Raw genomic sequence first — 18,697 nt, 5'->3', positions numbered from 1 at the left:
CGTCCCGACGAAAGCACTGGAAGCTAAACAAGGAGAGGTGGCAGGACCACAGAAAACATCACGCGTGCTTCGCGACCTTGACAACTTTTTTTTTTTCGAATGCGCCGCTCTTTCAGTGTGATCGCACACGCACGCGTGGACAAGTAGCAGCCTCTCGCGGTGATATCTGTAACGAGCGAGCGTACAAGTTCAGTTAATGGCTGATAGATGGGTCGTTGACATGTGAGTTTTGGGCATACAACGTGATTTGTCGAGAGAAGAGGAAGCAATTTTTAGGTGACTTTGATAATTTATTGTGAATTCTAGATCGCGTGTTGTGCTATAATACTTGACTCGCGTGTTGTCGGGAGCCTATACTACCGATCGGCAGCGTTTTCTGATCATGCTCAGAAAGTGTTGCAGTGCCCCTTTAGGTGTTATCACGGAGCATGCCATTCCCAATTATGTAATAGCTAGCTGCACCATACTTTATGAATTCACGATTCATACGAGCAGCCGCCTTTTTTGCTGCCAAACTGTCTTATTGGGGAGTGCTTCGGAGCCTGGCCTGTCACGTGCTGTCATCGTATGCTGCAACTGCTTGAAGTCACGCAGGCGAAACGACGAATAATAGCATAGCCATCTGCAGCATACTGAACGCACTCCCGCCCGAGGAGAAGTCTTCTTCTTGCTCTTCGAGTGCATTCGCAATAAGTGCGGAGCACTTCAAGGAGACGGGCTGTGGCATGCTGTCGTCGTTTCGCGTAATGCAGAGCATATCACGTATAAAAACAGACACGGAGAGGATGCAAGCGAGAAAAACGAAAAAAAATGGAGGGAAAATAATTATAAAGAAAAAAAGAAGGTATACAATTTGAAAGAGAAAATGAAGGGAAATGAAGAAAAAGTAAACAAAAGAGAAAAAAAAGATAGCTGCCCAGCTCTTAATTTCCTTCAGTCTTGACACACCTAATGCTGAGCTGCCTTAACGTTTCTTTGTTGTTGTTTTTTTGTGAAAATTCTCAGCTAAGCACCATCATCTGTCGTGTTGTATTTATCTAACTACAATAACCTCCCGTCATTCTCTACGCTCCCAGTTTGCAAAGTCTAACCGGCTAGGCACCAACACTAAAACTGCATTCCATATTTCTTTCTTTTAAGGCGCTCGTTGCTCTAAAACGATATTAAGCATTAGCCAGTTTATTTCTAGGCTTTTATGAAGGGCAATTTATTACGCCTAATGATCTCGTGAGAAAGCACGCATTATCCGGTGCTTTCGCTAATAACGGTAAGTGACTTCCCAACTGATACATTCGTATTCATCTTGAGACTTACTAAGTGCCTGACGTCGTTCCCAATTAAGCGTTGATCCGGCTCTGTATTCGCGAAGTGGCGCTCCGACGTTGGCAAAACAGCAACGTGCTTTCTTATCAACTTATGAGCTAAAAAAATAGCCCAGAGCAGACATAACTGAACCTTTCCTGAGCGCCAAAATGTGGAGCTCCACTTCCCTTAATTGCTGAAAATGCAGCCGTAATTATGACGCAATGGTGCACGAAACAAGCAACAATGCACCCTTTTTCTTCTTTCTTTTTTTTTTTTTGCGCAATTCGCGCAGCTAACGTCTCGCAAACATTTCAAGTACACCCTGAGTTAGCCCTGTAATGCGCAGGCGCAGTTGCGCGACACAGGCGGAGAGGAAGAAAACAAAAACGTTGTTTTGCGAAGTGCGAGCACTACCGCTGGCGGGGTCGGCCTCTTCGACCGAACCGAAGCCAAGACACAGCGACGCTTCTTTACGTTTTGCTTTTCTTCACCAATTACAGCGCGCCAAGCGCGAGATCGTTACGAAAGTCGCGACCACGTTCGCACAGAAACGGGGCGCTCTCTGGCGCGCGCCATTAGCTGCAGACGAGACAGGAGGCCACGGTGAGACAGGCTTAGGGAACGCCTGTCCTGTGCTAGAGTGTTGCCAGCGTCGTCTGCTACATTCAGGCCAACGCCTTGCAGACACGTTATCTATAATGGAGCAGACGAACCGAGCGGGTACCGAGTCTTTTTTTTTCTTTTTCGCTTCGAGAACGTGGGCTTCGCTATAGTCATTCTGTTGCTACGTGTACATCTGTATGAGTTGTTAGAGAGTTTTAGTACTGCGTACGATGCGTACGTGGCGGCGTTGCGTACGTAAGGACGCCACGTTCTGCGTAGTGCGCATGCGCAGACCGCAACGCGCACGTATCGCGTTACGTACGCAGCCGCTACGTACGCACGCATGAGATGCGTGCGTGCGTACGTATGAGGTGATCGCGCCGCTCTCGAACAAGTTCGCGACAGCGCGAGACTTCGTTTTGCAAAATGGCGGCATCGAAAACAAGCACCGACCGGCTCTGTGGCTTAAAATATGCCCATAATCTGGCTATAACACTTGGATTGGCTCACATTGGCTGTCAACAACACGTGCTTCTATTTTGATCTACCAGATGGCGCAACACGCTTCACGCTCGTTACGTACGCGGGTACTACGGCGTACTAAAAGCCGATTAGTGGCAAACGACGCCACGTAACGCAAGGCGCTTGTGTGATGCGTTCGTAGCACCATTCCGCAGTACTAAAACTCTCTATTATGTTACTACGTGTACATCTGTATGAGTTGTTTTTTTCTTCGTCGTTGCATAGAGCTGGCTAAGAGAAAGATGTATCCTGTATCCTTACGTGTTGAGTATTTTCACGCACACATTCATTTACGCATTGAACGCCTGCTCTGAAAGGGATTGGGAACCACGTCTCGGGCTTGATAAAAAAAAATTCAGTCAGTTCCGCTTGGTGGGCACTGACGAAACAGACAAGTTGGCCCGCGATGGGGTTGAGTGAGGTGGTGTGACGTGGTTGAATGAGGATGTGAGGAGTGGCGGGAGTGGTAGCGAGTGTAGTGCGGAGTTATGGGAGTAGTCAGTAATATAAGAGGTGGGAGGAGTGGCACATATTCTTAATGGAATTTAATTAATTTTCGTGCGTAAACCCCACTACGATCTACGACGGTTCTCTGATATGAAAGGCTCAACTAAGAACACCTTCGCTTGATGTGAACGTTCTGCTTGTGGCAGACGGTGCTATCAACAGCTGAGCTAAACCTTGCAGCCGTGCATGCCAGATGGAGTTCAGAAGCACAGCAAGAACTTATCGTTTCTTCAAGTGCGCTCTTTTTATGCAAACGTCCACTCTCACTATCTTCGGTGGGCGAGACTCTTTTGGATGACATCAAAACAGAGATAACACACTATTGCTCAATGGCCGACGCAATTATAAGGCAGCGTTGGAATCAGATGCGCTTCTTTCCACGGGGTGCTTCCACGTTCTAGTGCCTTACAGCGTAGTCTGCTGATATTGCACAGTAGTAACACTAGTGGGCACAAGAATTACAACGGCAGTTAGAAATCGTGTTTCATGAAGCGTGCTAAAGCTTATGACGCGCACTGACGTTCTACCTGGCCGTCGTTCACGGTGAGGTTTCCAGCACGCTCGCCGAGACGGGAGAAGAAAGAAATTACAGCGTGCGACAAATATCTTTAACTCCGTTCATTCTTGGCAGACTCAAGAAATTGTTGTGGCAGTCGATTAGAGAAGCAATGAAACTCCGATGCTAGGGGCGTTCGATGATCACTTTAATTGTGTCGGTTTGGCAGTATGAATCAACGCCTAGCCAAGAAATTCGAAAAACCAAAAAATATTGTAGTGAGAGCATGAAGAGAGCAAGTTGAAAAAAAAAGGTAGACGATTTTCTCTTGAGATCCTTTGTAATAGCGAGTCTCTCCAATTAGGGCAGAGATACAGAAAACGGGAGAAGGAGGGGATTCGCAATAATATCAGTGTAAAAAAACAATGTTTCTTCCTCATTCTACGTTTTATCGATGCCTTGGGGCAAATGTCATTCCCCTTACAAGCGGGGCTGGCGCTGAGGCCACCTGACTGGGTAGGATGACGACCTACTCTCTCCCCTAAAACTGCAGCGATAGAACAACTGGGAGGGAATGTTTTGCCAGTGCAAACCTACAGTACCGTCCACTGTTAAAGGGAACACTCTAATGAGCACCTGTCACATTGAATGCGTCATACGTGCTGGTAGGCGAAAAAAAAAATTTTTTTTTTCGTGCACGCCACTGGTCTATGAAAAGAAGTCAGAGCAGTCAACCAGAAGCAGTCGGATGCAAATCTAAGCCACTATGTTTTTGGCAGAGAGCGAAATCCGGACAATGTGCACACGAAAGTGTTCCCTTTAACAGTGAACCCCTCTGTACATTTACGAAATTGAGGACCGTTCACAACACATTTGGTAGACAATTCGATTGTTTTATTGAGACAGTGCGATGACAGCGTTGCTGTTAAAACACTAAAGAAGGACTATTCAAGGACACTAGCCATCATTACCGGCATTTAGCCAATGCCATTGAATGCTGCTATTTCGTTTTCGCTATGTATTTAAGTATGCTTTCGTGGCGCGGAGTTTTGACCTCACTCGTGAGAGGCGCGTAGAAATTACGTGGCAACAACTTGGTGATAGAACAAAGAAAAAAAATCAAACTGCTAAACGAAATTTTAAAGCTCAGCGAAGAACCGGCATTGTCGATAAGGAAAAACACGAAATGATTCCCTCTCTGATTCGCCAGAGGCACCGAACTCGCTGCTATAACGTTCATGGTGGACGCCCACCTTCTTGATTGATTGATTGATTGATTGATTGATTGATTGATTGATTGATTGATTGATTGATTGATTGATTGATTGATTGATTGATTGATTGATGGATTGATTGATTGATTGATTGATTGATTGATATGTGGGGTTTAACGTCCCAAAACCACCATATGATTATGAGAGACGCGCCCACCTTCTTCAAGAACAAGAAACTCTAGACGGCGATAAAATCAGAAGTAATCGCGAGACAGACGGTGAGAATAAACAATAACAGACGAGCAAAACGGTCGATTCTGGAAATGGGGATCGCAGTGAATGTAGCCGCTGAAGAATGGGTACGGGGTTTCGGAGACAAACAAAAAAGGCGCAACCTTTTTTGTCGGTCATCAATTGAGGAGGCTTTGTGCTCCAAAACAAGGCATCCGGCGCTTGGCGTCCTTGTTTGAGATAGGCAGCGTTCGTCGAATCGTTTCGGGAAGCTTTCGTTCGCGTTGTTGTTTCCCAGACCGTCGGAGATATCCGAACCTTTATTTTCTCTTCTGGTCTATTCTTTCCCAGTTTGGTGTCGCATTGTTTTCTACAGTAATCTCGCAGACGGTCACTAATTCTGGATCTTCTTTTCTCTCAGAAAGGAGTTGGCTGATGAAAACAATAGATGGACCCACATCAGTGTGTTCTGTTCTGCTTTTTGACTGCCAGATTCAGCCCTCACGAAAGGGGGAACATTATCGGAGCGCATCGTTTTTTGTTTTTTATTTTGTCGGTCCGGACTAATTGCTTTCAGCGCGAGATCGAAAAACGCCATTTTCCTCTCCTGCCTAGACAATAAATGTATCGAAACAAGAAAACATGCTGGCACGAAGTGTTGTTTTGTTTTGTATGCGACATCCTGGTGTGCGGAAAAAATTATTAACGATACTTGAGTCCCGTCCATCAATTATAACTTTTGAGCAGACATTGACTAGAGTGGGTCACATAGATTGAAACTTCGTGGAAAAGACAGACAGGACTGCGCAGAAGCATAACCTTACGCACATGCTACTCTTATCGCTGCGAACAGCATTACTGAAGGATGTAACAAAAATAAACTTAGGCAAAGCACACCACACAGGCCTGAGCAACGTGCCGACAAAAGAAAAAGAAAAATTCACCAAGGACCGTCTTCTGAAAGTACGACAACAGCTATTAAATAAACTAGCTTTTTCCCCCTATAACTAAATACAAAACTACAGTGTCATACTACAAAAGCAGGTTTCACCTTAGTACGACAAACTAAAAGAAGCCCACTTTTGAGACATCAGCTTCGAGACTGCGTTTTGTGTTTCTGCCATTACTCGGGCAGAATCGTATTGTCGAGAGTGCATTTTTTTTTATCAAGCAATTTCACTCTTACGTTTAGCTAACTTCCTGATCAATAGCTCAAAGATATTCTGTTTTCTTTTTTTTAGATGTCCTTATGCCTTGTCATCTTGCTTTAAGACCCTTTCAGAATCTCTTATTAGGAAAGCACACTCTCTCTTCCGCAGAACACTGTAGCTGTTGCCTTGCTCCTTTTTCTTTAGAATATAGATTTTCTACACCTGGTCGTCCTTGCACCAATTGCTTTCTTTCTCCTTCATCCAAGAAGGTCTGCCAGCAGTCCTATTTCAGCTAGATTGAAGAAATTATCTGTTGATAATTAATGCGAGGTTCTAATTTCGCAATATTGAAGAAGACTTAGTAACCGTAAAAAAATAAATTTTTTTTGTACTTCTTTTAAGCTGAGCAGAGTGACAGGTGCGTAAGTCAATGAGTAAAAAATTTATTTGGAAAGTACAAATCGCTGCAAAGGACTTCAGTTCTAAGATAAATGAACTTGGAAGAAGGCATTTGTAATCCGTAAAATAAAGAAAATCCAGACCAGAACAACTATTTCTTTTGACATCCTTGACAAACTCTAGCGTAAAATACTCCCGCTTTCACATTTACTACTTCTTTTTTTTTCTTTTTTTTAACATCGAGATTTCTTTAGCGTCTCCCTGTTGTCCTTCTGGTACTAATTTATTCTAATTCACTTCGTTGAAAACGAATTGCTGAGCACTGACATGTTCAACAGTTTCTTTTCCGAAGTCAATAATTATATGAAGCATTCATAGCGTGTACTGCTTTTATTGCGCGTGTTCTCTCAATATTTTTATCTGCTTTGCTTTTTTTTAGATTTTAGCACTTAATGAGTGATTTCTATCTAACGAGAATCAACAGAGGGTCCCAGTACGCTCTCCTGACCTTGGGACCCTCTCCTGTATGTCCTTTGTGATGTAACCATACTGTGAAAAAACATAAAAAATAAAACTTTGATTTAATTTGATCTGATTACCGGTAATAGTTTCCACCGCAGTAAATCAGCGGCTATGCTGCTGGGCTGCTGACCTGAAGGTCGCGGGATCGAATCCCGGCTGCGGCGGCTGCATTTCCGATGGAGGCGGAAATGTTTGAGGCCCGTGTACTTTACGATGTTTGTGCACGTAAAGAACCCCAGGTGGTCGAAATTCCCGGAGCCCTCCACAACGGCGTCTCTCATTATGATATCGTGTTTTTGGTACGCAAAACCCCTGATATTTTTTTTATTAAGCACATCACTCAAGTAACGCTGAAAAAAATATGTACTAAAAAAATTACTAACAAGTACTGCACACACTCCATCACATCCCAAGAAATATTGGCAGCCCTTTCGTCTGTGCCATTGATTATTAAGCTTAAAAATCAATTTATAACAACTTTGGGGTCTTATGTGCCCAGACCATAACGTGGTTACGAGACAGTCGAAGCAGGGTGTGTCCACCTGAGTTTTCAATTACAGGTGCTTCTTTAACGTGCACTTAAATTGAGGTATGACCTGCCCCTTAGAAAAGATATCTCGGAACTCATGTTGTCTTTTTTACGTGTTCCTACTGCCTCCTTTTTTTATTTCTGACACTGGAGAAGTAGGCAAAACAGTTAGATAAATACTTCTCTGTTGTTGCCGCTTTTCTTGTCTCTTCAAACATTTATGGAATCGGTAGATGCACGAAGAACTGCTCGAAAAGAAAGTTCTTTTCGAAAAATAAATGTGTCGTCGACCTACACCAACTCATTTCGCCAGATGCACCGCGTGGGGAGAAATCGATCCGCAATTTTCTTGAAACTCCTTCGAAACTCCCCTAACCTGCTTATGAGAGAGAAAGAGAGAAACGATTCATAGAAGTCGCTTCTGCTGCATTCGGTAAAAGAGTCTTGTAACGTGATCGAGCAATTTCCGGAGTACAAATAAAACGTTCTTTTTTGTTTTTTTGTTTTTCAGGCATGCTCCTCCTCAAAACACAAATAATTGACTTTCCAAGCAAAGATGTAAAAGGGGTCCTCGCACTGGACCTCACTAAAGCATTCGATACTGTCAAACACGACTATATTCTTAAGGAGATATCGGCTTTGAACCTGGGAGTTAAATTCTTCTCCTTCGTTGAATCTTTCCTCGAGAGTCGGACGGCGGCAATAAAATTGGGACAATCAGTCTCGGAGCCTTTCAAACTCGGACGAAGGGGTACTCCCCAAGGGGCAGTTATCTCCCCCCTTCTATTCAACATAGCCATGCGCAAGCTGTCGGCAAGCCTTTCTAAAGTTCCTAATGTCGGACACGCTTTATATGCTAACGACATTACAATCTGGTGTCCCGGAGGATCGGAGGCGGCGGTTGAACAAGCTCTACAGGAGGCTCTGGACGTTACAGAGTCTTTCCTGGAAGGTACGGGACTGGCGCTTTCGCCGGAAAAGTCGGAACTCCTGCTGTACAGACAGGCTAGACGAGGTGTTAGGGGACTCACCCCTCTCGATCAGGTGCCCATTAGCGTTTGCACCAAGGATGGTCGCACAATTCCTAGAGTCAATTCTATGAAAAATCTGGGGCTTTTATTAGACTCTAAGGGATGCAACGCAAAGACTATAGCCCATCTCACCACAAAAACAGAGAACATTCTCAGATTAATTATGCGGGTGTCCAACAAGAAGGGCGGCATAGGCGAGGATATCCTCCTTAGGGCCCACCACGCTTTCCTCATGAGCCATATCACATACATAGTGGCGGCTCTCAATTGGACCAAAACGGAAAGGGATAAATTGGACACGCTCATGCGCAAAAGTGTCAAAAATGTGCTCGGCGTCCCAATCACGACTAGCACAGAAAAACTCATGAAGTTGGGAGTGCACAACACCACTTCGGAATTAATTGAAGCGCAAAGGTCAGCACAAATAATTCGGTTATCGAGTTTCAAAACAGGAAGAAAACTGCTCGGTGCGGCAGGCCTCCGTCCTATCTTCAATCAGGGAGAAACTACGCAGCTTGATTATCAAACAAGGAACTCGTTTATTGTTGACCCTCTTCCACGAAACATCCATCCCCAACACAATAAAGGTCGTAGGTTGGCGAGGGCTAGGGCTTTCATAAAGAACCTCTCCGGAACAGAGACATTTGTGGACGGCAGCAAGTTTTCCGTGGCAGTAGTCAATGACAGGGGAGAACTTGTCTCGGCAGCTTCAGTGAAGACCTCCTTGGTCGATGTAGCAGAACAGGCTGCTGTAGCGCTGGCATTACTGGACACCAAACGCACCACGGTGTACACCGATTCCCGAGCGGCCGTTAGGGCGTTCGCATCGGGATTGATAGCCACAGAGGCAGCCAGAATTCTCCACAGCAAACCCCCCTCAGACGTTATTCATCACATAGTCTGGTTTCCCGCTCACATGGGACCAGACGTACTGCCGGGTCACCTGAACCCAAACGAGATAGCCCACGACTGTGCGCGAGGTTTCACAAGCCGCGACGGGGTGGTCTCTCGGGTGGGTTCGGGAGAGCTCGTCCACAGTGATCCTCTCGTTACTTTTCACGAGATAACATCTCATTACAGAGGAGAGCGACAGACTTTTCCTTTTCCCCACCATAAGCTCCACAGATCACAAGCAAGCACGCTCCGCATGCTCCAGACGGGGTCTTACCCCTCTAGGGGCTTTCTGAGCGTGCTTCATCCGGATATTGATCCACTTTGCCCAGATTGTGGTGAATTTTGCTCTTTGAGTCACATGCTCTGGCAGTGCCCTGCGTTACAGGATTTTAAAACAGAAGAAGACTGGACGACGGCAATCACAGACCCCAGACGAGACGTCCAGCTTCAGGCTGTCCAGAGGGCCCGTGAACGAGCGGAGAGGCATGGCCTCTCTGTTCCGACATGGGACTAGCCAACGGCTGGGCGGGGACCTACATAGTTGGCCCGCTGCCTTGCCTCTCAGGACCAAATAAAGTTGTTTGTCCTGTCCTGTTTGTTTTTCAGGCTCCTATTGCGGATGTTTCGGCCGTGTTCATGAAGGAAAATAGAACTTTTTTGGAAAAATGATTATGTCACGCAACTAGTCTTTAGCCAACGAAACTCGCCACGTAGTCATTCTATTCGCCTCGACCCCCAATCTTTTCGAAACTGTATTCCACAAAAATGCCGCCCGCTTGTTCCCACGGGGGAAACTCGAGTAAATGCGTCGCAGAGGGGTGGGGGTATCGCGTGAATGTTGTGTAATGGGGTATAGACTGCGAATTCTCAATTTTTACTACGTCTTTTTTATTCTTATTTATTGAACGAAGGAGAAGCGTTGCCTTCAACGAGTGGTGGGACGCTGATGTGCGATCCAGTGCCTACATATTCGGGTTGGCCAGTGCATAGAGTTTCCTAATATGCACTATAGGAAACTCTGGCACTAGTGTCTATGAGAGCTGCAACGCACGACGCTTCAGCGAGCATGGGAATGATTGGCAGTACACACAAATGTCTAATTTTTGCACTTCTGGTCTGCTTCTGACTCTCCGTGTGTGTTCGCGTGGCTTGGAGCTGTTCTTTTCACACACTCAAAAAAAAAAAGCAAATGGTCAGCGTTTGCGCTTCACCACCTTCTTCTGTTAGGCTTGCTATTTCGAATTGTGTCACGAAGTTCAAAAGGGTTCGTTCTTTCCTTCAAAACTAAACTTTATTCAGCAATAAGCGAAGCCGCAAGTACGATTTGTTTAGCCTAAGTACGAACTACGCAAATGTGTGTACTACCCACCATTCCCATAGTCGCTGAAGGATCGCAGCGCCAGAGTCCCCTCTAGTAAGTTTTAGGAAACTCTATGGGCCAGTGAACGGTTGTACAGCTCGAGCGGTCGGTTTTTACTAGCAGACGCTGCCTGCGTCGGCGTTGCGAGGCGAGAGAGAGAGAAAGAGAGAGAGAGAGAGAGAAGGAAGGCGCAAACAGTTGGCACGAGACGCATGCGACACGAGGCGCGAGCGTGCGCAGTGGAGGGAGGGAGGAGTCGCGCATGCGCAGTGGGGGGAGGGGGGGATATCGCCGCCGACGCGTGACATCGGGCGACTATGAAATGCTCCGCATTTAAATAATTATTAACCGAAGCAGCCCTTCGAGTGTAAAAAAAAAAACGGGGAATAAATGAGTTTGAGCATTTGCAACAGTGACAACCCAAGTAGGATTGGCTCACCACGGGACCCCTGAGCGACAACGTACACGTGTTGGCCGAGAATAGCGTGTTTTAACAGCGCCTGTTTGTCGAGCCGTAAATTCGGTAATACTGTACCTTCGTGCTTGGTACGCAGTTGTTATCGACATGCCAGGCCTCAATAATTAGACGAGTTTTTTTTTTTTTCTATCCTGTGCCTGTCTACCTTCTTTTCTGCTGCTTAGCGCCTTTTGAGTTGTTAGTCTGCGTTTCTAGTTTTTTTTTCTCTCGAGTCTATGTTTGAACCCGACTTTTCTCTTCATACCATGTTTGATGAATTAAGTAAAATACACAGTCTTTCGCCTACGGGGGACACCGCTAGGGGGCCACGGAGTGCAGACGTGCTTCGCGTCGGCTCCGTAACTTTCCTATGTTTTTGGTGGTTTGTCAAACTCATCGTGTAAACTTTTTCTCTCCATCGATCAGCGGAAGTTTCAAGGACTTCTCTGTCACCAAGCTTTGCCAGGTGAACCCACTTTTTGGCCGCTTATCGGAGCCTTATCCTCCGCCACGCTGGCACGAACGCCAAGCCCAGCGTCTATCTCTACGTACGGTGTCATAGCCCGGCCGCTGCGGCGGCAGGGCCCGCCAGCCTGACATGTCACCGGACCTCCTCGGAGCTCCCGATCTCCGACGAAAACGCACCAGGCCTTTCCAAGAGATAAATTGATGTCGTAGTGGTAGATGGAGAAGAGATTCGGCCGGAAGATTTCGGTGAGAGAGCAGGATGGTGCAGCGTCCGGAGAACGAAAGAGGCCGATGGCGTGTCCAAGTCGGCGCAAAAGCAGCAGGTGAAGACGCCGCAAGCGACGGCTGCCGCATCGACTACGGGGACAGCCGCGGCCACGGCTGCGTATTACAAGAAAAAGTGTGCCCGTCAATTGCAGCACCTCGCTACGGCGAGTCGAATGCCAGAACTACAACCGATGATTTCAAGATCATCGTACGTCCTAGAGATGGCTTCAACGGAGTCGAATATGGCATGGATCGCCTTTCTTGCTGCCTACGTAACGTGGTGGGTATTGGCAGAGAAGCAGATCGAAAAGATAGCATCTGCCTCAATGTGACGCAAAACGTCGTACTCAGCACACCGTCGGCAGACAGAATCACACGCTACGGAGCCATCAGCAAGTTTTGCATCGGTGGCAAAGAGTTCGCTGCTAATGCTTATCAAGCCGCCGCGGAAAAACACTTCAAAAGGCCTGATTAGGAACATTTCCAAGGATGAGAGCCCGGCGGACATTAATAACTTTGTGACGCAGCGCAACCCCGGATTGCTGCACGCTAAGCGCATGGGCACCACGGACAACATATGTATATTGTTTGACGGCTTCCACGTACCCAGACACGTGTACTATGGACCTATGCTTGTCACATGCTCCCTTTACAGGAAGCACATCGACGTGTGCTATGAGTGTGACAAGCTGGGACATCGCTCTGACGTGTGCCCCAACCCGCAGGACAAGATATGCCGGGGCTGTGGCAGCAACAAACCGCCGTCTGACCATCGATGTGAGCCGCGGTGTCAACTGTGTGGCAAAGGCCACCTCACAGTATACCGCAGCTGCAAAGCGAGATACAAGACTCCGTACATATAGTCAAGCGTCTTCAACTAGAGCGACGACAACGAGAAGAAGAGGAAGCAGCCGAGGTGTACGGCAGCAGATACAACAGCAGCATCGGCACAGTAGGCAACACAGGTCACTACGGTCACTATTCATCGTTCGACAATAATTCGTGCAACGCCGGCCCGTGAAAGACTAGCCGAGACGCGAGAGGCGGCAAGGGGAAACACTGGTCCCGCTCTCGCAGCCGCACACCGATGCCGAGAAGCACGTCGAAGACGCGTGGTGGTGCCTATCCAGGCACCACAGCCTTTAACCAAGGCACACAAAGTCAGCAGCACCAGACGCAGCGGCAGCCGCAACAAGGGCACATGAGCACTGGGCAACAGGTGAGATGGGCAGATGTCGCCGCTTTTCCCACCGGTGGCGTTGCTTCCGCGGATCGTTCTCTTGGTCCCGCCGTCGGTGGCGGTGGTGGGAGCGAGCTCGAGCAAGCAATAGAGCGAGTGCTAGAACAACGCCTTTAGGACCATTACAATCAATTATTTCTGAGCTTAAACGCGAAAGCGCTATCCTCGGAGCGGGAAATTCCATGTTGAAAGGCGAGGCTCCACAATGGCAACCTTGGCAGCAACAGGTGACGCCGCTGCCTCCGGGTTTAAAGCTTTGGACAGTGAGCTGGGCCAGAAGGGTCGCCGTAGCACAGCAGTGTCCGGCCACCTAGAGCGGCCCGAGGGCTCGCGTCATCCTGATTCCACTTCCCCAACCACACCCACCCTCAAATGATTCCTTTGTGAATCAATAAAGTTGATTACCCACCTACCTGCCTCCTTCGCCGCTTCGGTCTTCGACTTTCACGCGATCCGAGGCGGTGGAGATGGACACGAACGATGAGAGCGGTTCGGGAGAAGAGGCAGACCACCGACATGACCGCCCGTGTAGCGCGAAAAGAATCGCACTAGATCGTGCGAGACCCGCGGACCTCTCCGGCAATGTGAACGTTATGAGCAACAACAAAAACACATCGATATTATAGAAAACAGCCTCGATGATCGTTTTGCAAACCATGTGGCGCAGATGAATGACATGTTGAACAGTGCGATTGCTAAGTTGTCTGTGCAAATGGCTCAAATGTTCACCGCGCATGTGGCGTGCATAGGAAACATAGAAGCCCGAATGCCGCTAGCTTGGGGCAAACCGATTAAAACGATAAACAAGCCGTACGCTAGACAGCAACCAAATCAACAACAGCAAAACACGCTGGCAGACGCAGAGACGCAAATTCAACCGAACCCAAGTCGCCTTGACGGTGATGGGTTCAATTAATTGTGACTATCACCATGTCTAGACACGCACATAATCGCATAAACACTAGCCAACAACAGTATAAGATCCGGCAGTGGAACTGCCGGGGTTATAGGAGAAAGCGGGGCAATCTAGAGCAATATATTCGCGGCCGCGCAACGAAACCCGATGTTATCATTTTACAAGAGACAAACTGTCCGGCAAAACTTGCTGGTTACAAAGCCATAAACGCGGCAGTGACTGACAGCAGACGGAGAAAACAACGGGTGACATCATGCCCGGCACATGGCGGGTCGCCGAGGGTGGCCGCGGGGCGCCGGCGGCGGGGCGTTCCACTCACGTCGTCGGTGCACCCGCGGTCACCACCGTCGCGCTCGCAGCCGTGCTTGTAAGACGTAACGTCACAGTGGTGCAGCGTGAACTTGAGTGTGCAAATATACCACACGTCTTCGTAGAATTAATTCCTAGGCGTGGGCGAGGACTGTTGGTCCTTGACGTATACAGTAAACCCACGTTGCAGCACCGATTTGGGGAGCTGCTCCGGATGGCTATAGCACGGCCGCCAACGCGGAACCTCTGCTAGTCGCGGGTCATTTCAATGCGCAGCACGGGGCCTGGGGATACATGCGTGAAACGCCTAAAGACAAACACCTTTAAGAAGACTCTGCAAGACCTACGGCTTGAACTCGTCGCGAACCCCGCCGATCCAACACGCATGGGGCAATATAGTGAGTACAGACACGCGTCCAGACCTTGCGTTCGTATAGAATGTAACCGCAGTGTCTCGGAAAAATATGCAAGAGGACTTGGGGAGTGACCACTCGCTTATAGAAAATATAACTGACACGGGCCCGAGCGTTTGTGGAGTATGCTCAAAAGGCTACGGCCGTAAACTCAAACTAGTAAAGTGGGACGCGTTCCGGAAGAAACGAGAAGAAGAAGGGCGCGGTGACAAGCCGATCACGAATATAGACGAATGGACTGCGACGCTCAATAGGGACGTAGATGCGGCAACGTGTGACATTCCGCCCGAGGCGAAGCTTGAAGTAATCGACAGCCGGCTGCTACATAAGTGGGAAGCAGAGCAAGCCCTACTTAAAAGATGGAAACACCAAAGACACAACCGGGCATTGCGAAAACGCGTGGCACAGTTAGACATATCTAGGAACACGCGTTCAAAGTATGTATGGCGGAGTGGGAAGACATGTGTAATGGCTTGGAGAGGCAGATGCGTTGGCCGGATGCTTGGCGTCTCTTTCGGCACCTGTTGGATCCGGAGGAAACTCAGGCCACCCAAGGCCATACAACTCCAAGATTTGTGAAATATTGTGAAGGTGCGAATATCCTCGCCGCAATACGAGACCGTTACTTTAAGGCGGGAGACTGCGCCCAACGCCCCGATTACGATGGAGTCGCTAATGATAACTTAGACGCAGACTGTAGTGAGGCAGAAATTTGGGCAGTGCTTTTCAAACTTAACTCCCGGTCGGCGCCAGGACCAGAAGGGTAACCAACAAGGCTCTCCGAAACTTAGACGATGAGTCAATCTCCCGATTGGTAACTTACGTCAACGAGTGCTGGAGAGACGGCTCCCTTCCCAAAGCGTGGAAAAGAGCTCGAGTTGTCATGATACGTAAACCAGGCAAGCGAATTGCACTCGATAATCTAAGGCCAATTTCGCTTAGTCCTGTGTAGGAAAAGTCATGAAGCACGCAGCTCTCATTAGAGTAACCGACTTTTTCGAAGACCGTGACGCATTCCCGCACACCATGCTGGGATTCCGCCGCGATCTCTCCGCACAGGATGCACTACTTCAGCTAAAGCACCACATTGTTGACGACATTACCAGCTCCACAAAGGCGATTCTTGGCCTGGATATTAAAAAGGCCTTTGACACCGTCAAACACCAATCGATACTAAAACAAGTTGAGGCATTAGGTCTAGGCCGAAAAATGTACAATTCCATACGTGATTTTTTTTTTTGCAAGCAGGCGCTCAAGTGTCGTCATCGCCGACCAAAAGTCACAATATTTTGAGATGGGCTCGACAGGCACGCCGCAAGGCTCCGTAATATCACCGTTGCTTTTTAATTTAGTGCTATTGGGGCTACCAGAGAAATTAATGGAAGTACCCGGAGTGTATCATAGTATATACGCGGATGACATCACCCTCTGGGTTCCCGGAGGAGGTTGTGACGGTCACGTCGAGAGAACGCTACAGGCGGGAGTAGACAAAGTTCTGGAGTACTTGCAAGAAACGGGCCTCGAGTGCTCAGCAACCAAGTCCGAACTTTTAATCTACAATCCCACAAGTAGAGGCCACAAAACCCCACGCCGCGAGGAAAGGGAATCCTTCAAAACACGCGTTCTGTTGGCAGACAGCACTCCCATACCACACGTAGACAGGATTCGAATTCTGGGTTTACACATACAGGCAAATGGCCATAATGGTGAGACTGTGCGCCGGCTCCGTCGTTCAGCAGACGACGTGATCAGACTATTGCGTCGTATCACGAATAAACGTAATGGTCTGCGCGAACACTGCGCGATCTGTCTCGTGGATAGGCTCAGTGGATAGACTCAGAAAAAAAAAATAAACTGCATGGTACAAAAGGCCTTCAAGAGAGCTATTGGCCTCCCGATCAAAGCGAGCTCCGAAAGATTTCTAGAGCTAGGACTTCTCAACTCACTCGACGAGTTAATTGAGGCCCATGACGTTGCGCAGTACGAACGCTTAACAAAATCAAAGACGGGTCGACACATCCTTGAGTCGCTGGGCATCAGATATCACGCCCAGCAAGGAGAAAAGGTGGAGGTCCCTGCCTCAGTCCGCCACCGCTTGATCGTTCCGCCGATTCCTAGGAATATGCACCTCACGCACCACATCGGACGGCGTAACCAGAGTGCTAGACAGCTTCAAAAGAAGTTTGGTAACAGTACGGACGTGGTGTACGTAGACGCCGCGAGATATGGAGAAGGGAGAAGAGCCCACGCAACTGTGGTCGTTGACCATCAGGGAAAATGCCTCGCGTGCGCCACGGTGACGACGGGACACACGGAGGCGGCCGAAGAAGCCGTGATAGCCTTAGCACTCGCCGCATGCAAAGATTGTGATAAGTGACTCAGAGGCGGCAGTCCGCAGTCTCGCGCGTGGCCGTGTCTCGCGGGAAGCCGCGCGCATCCTTCAAATGTGCTGAGATGGCGACTCGACGTCGCCTTCACAACCTCAAACTTCAACGGTTTTCCTCCTATGGACCCCGGCACACACCAGCGTTCCGCTCGCGGGGAACGATGTGGTCCATGCCATGGCTCGAGGTCTTGCTCGCCGAGCCGTGGCTCACTATGTGGCCGCCGCTTCCGACTCCAAGAGCGGGGCAATGCATCTGCTGGATCAAGACACTTTGATAGGCACGCAGCAACAATATTCAGAATGCTCATGGGGTGATCGTCTTACAACGTTCCGTGACATCACCCAACACTATAGGCTCGATATAGGTTCCCGCCACCGCACGAGAAATTAAAGAGGCGCGATGCCGTAAGCTTTCGCTTACTCCAAAACTTACTCCTAACCTAGCCCGGGCCTTCTACGCCACCTCTACCCGAACCTATACCGCACCGGTATGTGTAAAGCGTGCGTCCACAGAGCAACGCTGAGTGACGTGTTCTGGGAAGGTGCCGGCGACAACAGTCGTTAAAACGCCGCCAATCGCGATGCGATGCGTCTATAGCGGCCGTCATTACCAAGTCACAGGGAGCCTCAAGCTCACTCTTTCCTGCCGCCGCTCCGGCTGCGGGAGCCGCGGGAGACCTTCTTCGTGGGCGTCGCCGCCGCTTGGAGGCGGTTCTCCAAAGCTCAGAGCTGAACGACCAGCTTTGGGCCGTCCGGCAGGCCGAGAATGCCGCCCGAACCCAGGGACTACGAGCCGCCACCTAAAGCCACCGAGACCAAATTACCCACTGTGTTCAATAAAGTATTTTCCCTCTCTCTCTCTCTTTCGCCTACGGCAACACATCAACCACGTGGAGGCAGGCAGGGACTTTGCCAGAAATCTTTTTGAAGCAATACACTTTCAGTCGTACAATGCCCGGTCGTTGTTGTCGAGGCTCGCCCAGCCGTGACCCCTAGACGAAATGCAGGTGCAAAACATCTGTGCACAATACCGTCTACAGAGAGTAAATAACACGCACATGGTTCAAAGAAGATAAAAGGCCACAACACCGCAAAAACACCAACATTAGACCGCCAATCAATTGAAGCACATGACAGCACAAAAGATTAACAGAAACAAGATAAAGGGCTGTTAACTTGCACAAAATAGAAGGTCGTGATTCATTACTTTGCGCTCTGCTTCGCCACTCTAATCAGCATTCATTTCGGAACAATCTTCCCAGTCCGTCATTTCGGCCCCTCGGGACGGCTTTAAGCACTCCCATAGTAGAGTACTCTGTGCTCTGAATCGTTACCCCCTTTTTCTACCCCCCCCCCCCCCCCCATGTGGTCGTGATAGGGACGGCTTTGTGCTCTCCCATAGTAGAGTACCAAGTACTCTAAATCGTTAACAACTTCTTCCAACCTCTCTTGTTCTCGTCGCGGGACGACTTTAAGC

This window comes from Rhipicephalus microplus, chromosome 10 (assembly GCF_043290135.1).
Source record: "Rhipicephalus microplus isolate Deutch F79 chromosome 10, USDA_Rmic, whole genome shotgun sequence".
In the NCBI taxonomy this organism is placed as follows: domain Eukaryota; kingdom Metazoa; phylum Arthropoda; class Arachnida; order Ixodida; family Ixodidae; genus Rhipicephalus; species Rhipicephalus microplus.
The sequence above is the reverse complement of the archived record's forward strand: the minus strand, read 5'-3'. Positions refer to the sequence as shown.